General features: G+C 42.9%; 1 protein-coding gene across 2 annotated transcripts in view; it reads left to right on the top strand.

The window, feature by feature from the left end:
* Positions 1–305: 305 nt before the first annotated feature.
* Positions 306–9,790, top strand: part of LOC140487128 (rho guanine nucleotide exchange factor 10-like protein) — a 205,014-nt gene continuing 195,529 nt past the window's right edge. The window contains exon 1 of one of the 2 annotated variants that reach the window (XM_072586666.1): positions 306–824. The gene's annotated coding sequence lies outside the window, so the exon portion shown is untranslated. The remainder of the gene's footprint in view (positions 825–9,790) is intronic. The other variant, XM_072586667.1, reaches the window with a different exon arrangement.

The raw sequence follows: 9,790 nt of genomic DNA, 5'->3' as shown, positions 1-9,790 counted from the left end.
TGGTCAATGAGAAAAACCTTGCTTTTGCAGAATTTCACTTTTACATTTCATTGATTAAGCCGAGGCCCAGCAAGAAATTCTATCAAGTCAGCAGGGGAGGATCTTAAAACCTCGGCACAATGACATTTTCAATGAGTTTCCCTGGCCACGACAAGTTTCTTTATAACAACGAGGGAGGGCTAGAGCTTGAGCAAGCCCCCCCCCCCCCCCCCCCAATCAGGATCATGCCGCTGCTGTCATTGCAGGAGCTTTACTAGGCTGTATCCTAGAAACCAAACTCTCAGGATTTGCCCGTTCCCAGCGATGAGCCGCTTCAACTCCCACCCAGTTTTTTCAGGCGTTTTGTTCGCAGCTGTCGCCCCACCTTCTTTCCCAGAGAAATTCTGCAAGCCGACCAAGAGATTGGAACTGGAAATTTATATGTATTTCTTTTCAAAGAAAGCCCACGTTGGAGGTAGCTCAGAGAGAGAGAGAAAGAGAGAGCGAGCTCAGGCAGACTTGATAAATATTCATTGCTGCAAGACTGGAGGATTGCGGAGTAACTTTGAGCGATTCTATTGGTTGCGTGAGTGCCCAGCTCTGTGCGGGATCTGAGGCTGTTTCTACTCATCAGGAGGAGGAGGAGAGAGAGAGAAAAAAAACAAGAGTCCTGGCTTCTCCTCCAGACATGCCAGTGTTATCCCTGAAGGATTGCCTTTATGATGCCTGTGCGGACTGAATGTGACTCGGTGATGCGGAGAATATGAACAGGCAGGTTTCACGTTGCGAGTTGCAGAAGCAGTGCAACCTCTACTCTTTGTATGTGGCAACAAAGGCATAACCGGGTAAGTCAGGGTCTGCAGCCAAGATGCAGCATTTGGAAACAGCTCCGGCTCGTTTTGCCATCCACTGTGTTAGAATGGGACTGCGTGCACAGACAGGCATTTACACAAGGGTAAGGGAGAGACAGAGAGAGAACGACATCAGGACAGTATCAAGCAAGTTCAATTTATTTTCCATCGGGAAGGTTGTGCTGAAGCGAGCTACTGAGTAGCTGCTAGATACCAATTCCGGGTGACAGCGGTTCTTTCAGGGTCTGTATCGTGCATTTCGGGATGCGGTGGGAGGGGTTTCTTCGTTAGGAAAACCACTGGAGTTGACTTTAATTCCCTGGAAGTGAGGTTGTTTTTTTTTCAGGACACAGCTGGGAAGGGCAATGGAGCTGGACCGGCTGAGAGAATATGTTCAAACTCAGGCCTTGCGATCTGCACAAAGTTGAGTGCCTCTTAGACCCATTCCTGGCTTCTGCTGGGTCCTATGCAGATTTTATTGCACTGGTTTTGGGATGATTCTCAGGCCCAGTGTCCCTGCCATTGCAGCAATGTGTCAAACATTGAGGCGCATCGCCGACACCGTGCCCTGAAAATATTGAACCATGTGGCATCAAACTGGAAGTTCCAGTGCTGTGCGTGAGAGATTTGCACTTTTTCCAAAGTTTTCTTCGTTGCCAGTATCTTCAGCTCTACCAAGCCATGCTGGTCTACAGTTCTACGGGTGCTGATTATTCCCGAAGTGCAGACCTGAACATTGACTATTTGACAGTGAGATTGACAGTACAGCCCACCCATGTTCTCACGTGCACGCCAAAGAGAATTGTGCCCCAATAGTTGCCCTATTTGAGGTTATTAACTCTGTACAGTTCAGGAGTTGGGAACTTGCTGCCGGATGCATAGCTATTGGGGAGATAATCCAGGTTGTAGAAATGAGGGGTCCATCCACAAGGTCAGTAAAGGCAGTGCTTAGTCTGGTGTTGTGCTATCTGAAACAGGAGGATCACAAATGCAAAAAATGTTCTGCACATGGTTAGTTGTTCTCATTTGGTGTAGCACATAAGTTACACTGTAGTGTTTTCTTATTACATTAGGTTCCCTACAGTGTGGAAACAGGCCCTTCGGCCAAACAAGTCCACAGCGACCCTCCGAAGAGTAACCCACCCAGATCCATTTTCCTCTGACTAATGCACCTAACATTATGGGCAATTTAGCATAGCCAATTCACCTGACCTGCGGGAGGAAACCAGAGGAAACCCATGCAGATACAGGGAGAATGTGCAAACTCCACACAGGCAGTTGCCCAAGGCTGGAATCGAACCTGGGATCCTGGTGCTGTGAGGCAGCAGTACTAACCACTGAGCCACCATGCCGCCCCTGTAGTTGGCTTGGGTTGGCATCCAGGACAGATGAGGAGAATACATAGTCAGTTTATAGCTTGCTGAGTAGTCATATGTGAGACTATTGGGTAAGGATAGTGTTGGATTTGGATTCCATGATCAAGCAACCTGCTATTTATTATTTTAGCATTTTCACGCTCCCATTTCAATCTGTGTGTTACCAGAGGACTGCCGGGGGGGGGGGGGGGGGAATTGAACCTGCATGATCTCTAAGATTCATTACCCATTCTCAGTCTTGGCACAGAACTAGATTGTCGTTTTTTTATGCTGCCACCCCATTTGATGACAGGAAAGTCAACCCTGACCCGAGATTAGATTGTGAATCTTCTCTGCCTTTAGAACTTACAGCTGGAGCAGGCAGTGCATTTTGTGGTCAGGTAAGTGAATGAATGGTTTGTTTTTCCAGTGTACTATGTGGTTGACTCATCAATTTTATGAGGATCTATCCACCATTCAACAACAGTTTCTAACTAGCTCCACAATACGTTTTCAAGCCCAGATGATAAATTCTGGGTTTCGTGAAGTGTCTCAAAATATGATTGGCCACCATTTGAGAGGCCTGGTGTGATATCAGTGGGAAAAGAACACTGAGGGTCTGAATAAGCAGTAGCTAAAACTAACTTATAATGTTAAAGTTTTTGTAGTTTGGAGGTGACACTGGTGTGATTGATTGATGTGACTTAATGTTGATTATTGATTAAAGTAGAAAATAAGCTTTTCCATTAACCTAGTTGGTTAATGGACTAGCCAATATGTAACTTCATCAACCAGATAAGAAAAGTCTCATTTGAAGCACTGATTGGAGTGGTACAATTGGGGATAACATCTGGAGGGAGAACTATCAGCCACAACCCCCACCCTCCAGCAAACCCAGTTGGAAAATGCAGCTATCGCTATTGAACAATGGTTGACTTGATTAGGATGCCAGCCAAGCAGAATAGCAAGCCGATGACAATGACTACCTTGGTTCATGCTTGACTGGCGCCCATTTATGTTCAGTCTTGAAAAGCTAAGAGATTTAGCAATTCAGATATTATTCAAAAATGGGAGAGGCGTAGACATGGTGAGCGCAGGTCATTCCGTATGGCCAATGGTAGGGCAACTACTAGAGTGCATTGTCCATGACAAAATTCATTCTAAGTTGGGTTAATTAGGGACAGCCAGCATTGATTCCTTAAAGGCAAATCAGGTCTGAGTGAGCTTATTGAGTTCTTTGGTGAAGTAATGGAGAGGTTTGCTAAAGATAAACATTGTTTATGTGGAATTTCGAGAAAACATTTGATGATAAAGAAAGACTTCACAACCAACAATGTCTCAAAGCATCTTGCCACCAATGAAGTACATTTTTAATGTGGTTAATGTTATAATGTGGGAAATGCAAGAATTAATTTGTGCTCAGCAAACCCATACATACATCAATGTGAAAGTGACAAGATAACATTTTTTTATGTTGTGGATTGAAGCACAAATACTCACCAAGATGCCACGGATAACTCCCAGTTTTTTGTCAAAAAACAGTCATGAGATCTTTTACAATCACCCAGCTGAAAAAGCAAATTGAGCTTCAGTTTAATGATTTCCATTTGAAAGATGGAAGGAAATCCCTGTTGGATTTATTTGGAAATAGAAGATTGAATGGACATTTGGAAACATGGATATGCTAAGGGAAAGGAAGCAGAGAGTTAATGGCAAATGGAGGGAAGTATGTAGTAGGGGGTTCCTAGGGTTCAATGTTAGGATAATTGAAGCGTTTCATATATAAATTACTGGACTTGGAGAAAGGGAGTAAAATCGCAAACTTTGTATATGGTACAGCAAGAAATGTAAAAAATAATTTGGAGAATAGTAGTTGGGTTCAGGATGATACAAGCTGTTCAGACAGGCTGACATGTAGGACGTGCTGCCAAGTGTGAAATATCCTGTGGAGTGAAGTTGTACAAAGTTATTTGTTTGAGAATATTATAATACAATTCCTTTTTACTACTCGTGCTATTCAGGAGAAGCACTTTCCTTCCCTGTGGCAGTGAACCTAATACTGTTAACCTTACCTTGCACCTTTTCCTCTGGGCCACCTTTTGTACACACAGAGAAGGTTGATCAAGATGTTTAACATTTAGAAAATTAACTTACACAATGAGCAGTGGCTTTTTAGCTCAAATTCTCAATTTATAAAGAAAACAATGGAGAAAGTCTATTGCAATGTATAAGTTCTGAGTGCAAAGCTTTAAGATTGCCACCAGTGTTCTACAGCACTTCCCCCATCTCCAAATTCACAATCTGTGTTTCTTGAAGGTTGCTAAGCACAAGGCAAAAGGCGAGAGAGAATTTAAAGAGCCTGGCATCAATGTGGGTAGTGTCTCATGAAAGTTTATTTCTGACCCATGTGTGTAGAATTATATTAGTTTTTGGCTGACATCTCCTTTGTGCTAGGAGAAAGTGAGGACTGCAGATGCTGGAGATCAGAGCTTAAAAATGTGTTGCTGGAGAAGTGCAGCAGGTCAGGCAGCATCAAAGGAACAGGAGAATCGACGTTTCGGGCACAAGCTCATCTTCAGAGTCCCTTGTGCTATTTGTTGTGAGGCTATCTCATTTCACACCCACAAGCCCACACACCTATCCCAATGACTGCCTGTTCACAAAGGCTAAAATTGCCATTTCTATTGAGAATTACCCTTCTAATGGGTCTTTAGAAGCTGAGGAGCGATGGAGGGATCTCTAACTGTTTGGCAATGCCACACGACATTCACACACTCGTGCCCTGTTCAGATTTGCACATATATCTGTGTTTTCTTTAAATGAATTAGGGACTTTTTCAGGGAAAGTGATGCCCTAGTTGTTTTATCACTAGACTATTAATCCAGAAGCTCAGCTGATACTCTGGGGAGCCGGGTTTGAATCCTAATGTGGCAGATGGTGGAATTTAAATTCCACGAAAATAAATCTGGAATTAAGACTCTACTGATGACCATGAAACCATTGCCGATTGTCAGAAAAACCCATGTGGTTCACTAATGTCCTTTAGGGAAGGAAATCTGCCATCCTTACCTGGCCTGGCCTACATGTGACTCCAGAGCCACAGCAATGTGGCTGACTCTCAACTATCCTGTGAAATGGGCGGATGTGGGTACTGGAGATTAGAGTCAAGATTAGAGTGGTGCGGGAAAAACACAGCAGGTCAGGCAGCATCCGAGGGAGCGTCCTGCTCCTCAGATGCTGCCTGACCTGCTGTGCTTTTCCAGCACCACTCTAATTTATCCTGTGAAATGGCCTAGCAAGCCACTCAGTTCAAAAGCAGCTAGGGCCGGGAAATAAATGCTTGCCAGCCAGCAATGTCTACATCACACAGTGAATTAAAAAAAATATTATTGTCATTTACTGTAAGTGGGTCAATAACCTACCTCTGCTGGAGACACGGCAATGTGAGAGCTCGATAAGATCACACTGCCCTTAACTTTGAAGCAAAAGAATAATTTCACATTGCTGTTTGCACTAACATTTGTGAATCAGCTAAACACATATTCACTAAGCAAATCACGAATACAGCAAAAAATTCATGCTTATACCATACACTGTTGTCAGTCTCATGAAAGGTCAAAGAGTCAAGGTTTGCTCCCACATGTACTGATGTGCCTGCTTGCTCAGGATTAACTTTTGCACGCTTTCAATGGACAGCTCATTTGCAACACTGTGTAATTCAAGTGAATGGTTCCTTCCCTGGGATCTACTACAATGATTCCATTTTCAGGCTGTCCACCTACATGCCCTTTTCTGCATGCAACAAGTTACCAAGCTCTCATTCATGCTCTCCCTTTATAGCTGATTCTAAATTTTAGCAAACATAGCATTTGCATATTCAATATTACTCGTGCAATAATAACTTGAGGAATACAGGGATTGAGGGAGTATACTTAAGAAGGAAATGAGGAGGCCAAAAAGGGGATATGAGTTAGCTTTGGCAGATAGGGTAAAGGAGAATCCAAAGAGATTTTACAAGTGTACCAAGAACAAAAGAGTAATTAGGGAGAGAATAGGGCCCCTTAAAGATCAATGAGGCTATTTATGTGTGGAACCGCAGGAGATGGGTAAGATCCAAAACGATTATTTGTTGTCAGTATTTACTGGGGAGAAAGACATGGAAGCTAGAAAACTTGGAGAAGTAAATAGAGATGTCTTGAAAGATATCCAAAGAGGAGGTACTGGTAGTCTTAAAACTCATAAAGGTAGATACATCCCTGGGATTTGATCATGTGTATTCCAGGATATGGTGCAAAGCTAGGGAGGAAATTGCGGCAGGCCTAGTGGAGATACTTGTATCATTGACAGCCACAGGTGAGGTGCCAGATGACTGGAGGGTGTCTAATTTTGTGCCATTATTTAAGAAAGGCCACAGGTAACGACAAACCGATGAACCTGGTGTCAGTGCTGGGTATGTTGTTGGAGGGAATTCTGAGGGAAAGGATCTACATGCATTTGGAAATGCATTTGAAAGATTAGGGGTAGTCAGCATGCCTTTGTGCATGATCCATTGTATTTCACAGAGTTAATTGTTTTGAAGAGGTAACCAAGAAGATGGATGAGGGCAGTGCAGTAGACGTTGTCTAAATGGACTTTATGAGGTACTGCATGGTTAGTTAGGTTAGAACACATGGCATCCAGGAAGAGCTAGCCAACTGGATACAAAATTGACTTGACAGTCGGAAAAAGAGGGTGTTGATAAAGAGTTGTTATTCAAACTGGAGGCCTGTGACCAGTTGTGTGCTGCAAGGATTGCTGCTGGGTTCACTGTTGTTCATCATTCATATAAACAATTTAGACGAGAACAAAGAAGGCATGGATAGTAATTTTGTAAATGACACCAAAGTTGGTGGTGTAGTGGATAATGAAGAATGTTATCTATAAGTACAACAGGATCTTGATCAACTGGGCCAGTGGGCTGAGGAATGGCAGATGGAGTTTAATTCAGGTAATGCGAGGTGTTGCATTGACAAATCAGGGCAGGACTTACACAGTTAATGGTAGAGTCCTGGGGAGTGTTGTTGAACACAACCTAGAGGTACAGGTACATAGTTCCTTGAAGATAGGTAGGGTGGTGAAGAAGGTGTTTAGTATGCTTGCCTTCATCGATTTGAGCATTGGATGCAGGAGTTGGGACATTATGTTATGGCTATATAAGACATTGGTAAGAGCACATTTGGAGTACTTCATGCGCTTTTGGTACCTTTCTATAGGAAGGATATTATTAAACTGGAAAGCGTGCAAAAAAGATTTACAGTGATATGACCAAGACTGGAAGATTTGGAGAGACAGGATAGGCTGGAACCATTTTCATTGCAGTGTAGGAGGCTGCGAGGTGACCTTACAGAGGTTTATAAAATCTTGAGGGTCATAGAGAAGGTGGAACGCAAAGGTCTTTTCCCCAGGGTAGGAGAGTCCAAAACCAGATGGCATAGGTTTAAGGTGAGAGGGGAAAGATTTAAAAAGGACCTAAGGGGCAACATTTTCACGCAGAGGGTGGTGTTATATGGAGCAAGCTGCCAGAGGAAGTGGTAGAGGTGGGTGCAGTTGTAACATTTAAAAGACATTTGGACATTAACATGGATAGGAAAGATTCAGAGGGATATGAGCCAAATGCAGGCAAATTGGACTAGTTGGCATGGACAAGTTAGGCAGAAGCATTTCCATGCGGTCTACCTCTATGAATCTATGACTTTCACTTAAATGAAAGTGTACTTTGTGAGTATTCCTGATACTTATCCAAGTATGTTGTGCTAATATGTGCCTTTAAGAGGGATTTATTCTGTCTTGTTTCTCTTGAAGAGTGTGTTGTAAACATGGTGCAGAGGTATCTGCTCCATGCAAAGCAGAGGAAATGACTTCGGGTTCTTTTTAAAATCAGACAAAAGGTACATGAGAGGATGGAGTCAGGCTCCACACAGACCTGTTTGCTTTCAGTTTTTTTTAGATTAGATTAGATTTCCTACAGTGTGGAAACAGGCCCTTTGGCTCAACAGTCCACACCGACCCTCCAAAGAGTAACCCACCCAGACCTATTTCCCTCTGACTAATGCACCTAACACTATGGGCAATTTAGCATGGCCAATTCACCCAACACACACAGCTTTGGACTGTGGGAGGAAACCAGAGCACCCAGAGGAAACCCACGCAGACATTTTTGTTGAAGTCGGGCTTTTTGGAGTTGAATCTGCTAGAGACATCTCTCTTTCTGCTGCTGCAGAAGCTGGCATAATATCTGTCCTGATTCATTTCTGTCAGTGTTCCTTCTGGACTGGAGGAGATAGCAAGTGAGGGAAATCTGTTTTGCTGAATTTGCCTTTGTCAAAGGTGTGTTTATGGGATGGTGCTGTCTTGGAACGGTTGATGAGTAGAAGTTAAAATATATGTTATTTTGTTAAGTATTTCGATAGAGTTAAAAACTATGCCAATTCTTTTTTCTTTGGTTTGTATTTTAACTGTGGTGCAAGAATAAAGTGTGTTTTGCATAAAGCCTAGGAGTTTGACCAATTGAATCACATTTGGAACACAGCACCTTACACTTGCTTCTAAATAAGATAAAGATTAGGGTCTAGGCTGTCTCCTTAGTATGTTTTGAGGTGGTTTGGTCTGGTCCATAGTAATGCTCATGTACAAAGTGAGAGTTCATAGAAAAAACTTTCCTGTCCTCATGTCCCCAACTATTCTAGCATAGAGAGAAATAAACCACTCACAAACGCAATATTGTTGTCTAGCCCAAGGCATGCTAGGGTGTCCTGTCCTGTGTCATGCTTAGAGGAGAAAGTGAGGACTGTAGATGCTGGAGGTCAGCGTTAAAACGTGTGGCGCCGGAAAAGCATAGCAGGTCAGGCAGCATCTGAGGAGCAGAAGAATTGACGTTCGCGTATAAGCCCTTCATTCGGAATGTACAGAGCTGACTTCAGTTGGTTGCTGAGTCTGGGATGAGGTGTTGAAGTGTAAAAATTAGAGCCGGATCTTTTAGGAGTGAAATTAAGAATCACTGCCACACACAACTAGCAATAGAAATTTAGGATTCTTTACCCAAAACAAAAATTCTCAAATTCTGTTAATGCTGAAATTTGAAATACAGTTGATGCTTTATCAGTTGTCAGTTTTAAATCAGAGAGATAATTTCTTGTTTACCAGAGCTTTTAAGGGAAGTGTGTAAAACTGTATAAATGGAGTTACATTCCAGGTCAGCTGTGATCTAACTGGATGGTAGAACAGGGAAGATGGGGTGAATAGCCTGCTCATCTTCATGTGTTCTAAGCCTATTTAGATGGTTCAGGGAAGGACAGGTTGTGACTCCCTAATTTGGCCACCTTGTCCTTTGCCAAATCAAAACGTTTTCCGGATCATGAGGGATCCCATGTATGGATCAGAATGGGAGTTTTTAAAGCATTTCCTTGTCTATTCCTCCTCTTCTCCTGCACTGAAGGACCTGATCCATACAGCAAACGTCTGATGGTGACTCTTGATTCAACTATGAAATTATCGTATTTGTACAGGCCTAGTGACCACTCTCATTACCTACCTTCTTGCAGCTCGGTTTGTCGAATATATTTTGGT

This window comes from Chiloscyllium punctatum, chromosome 16 (genome assembly GCF_047496795.1).
Source record: "Chiloscyllium punctatum isolate Juve2018m chromosome 16, sChiPun1.3, whole genome shotgun sequence".
Classification (NCBI taxonomy): Eukaryota; Metazoa; Chordata; class Chondrichthyes; order Orectolobiformes; family Hemiscylliidae; genus Chiloscyllium; species Chiloscyllium punctatum.
The sequence above is the reverse complement of the archived record's forward strand: the minus strand, read 5'-3'. Positions and strand labels throughout refer to the sequence as shown.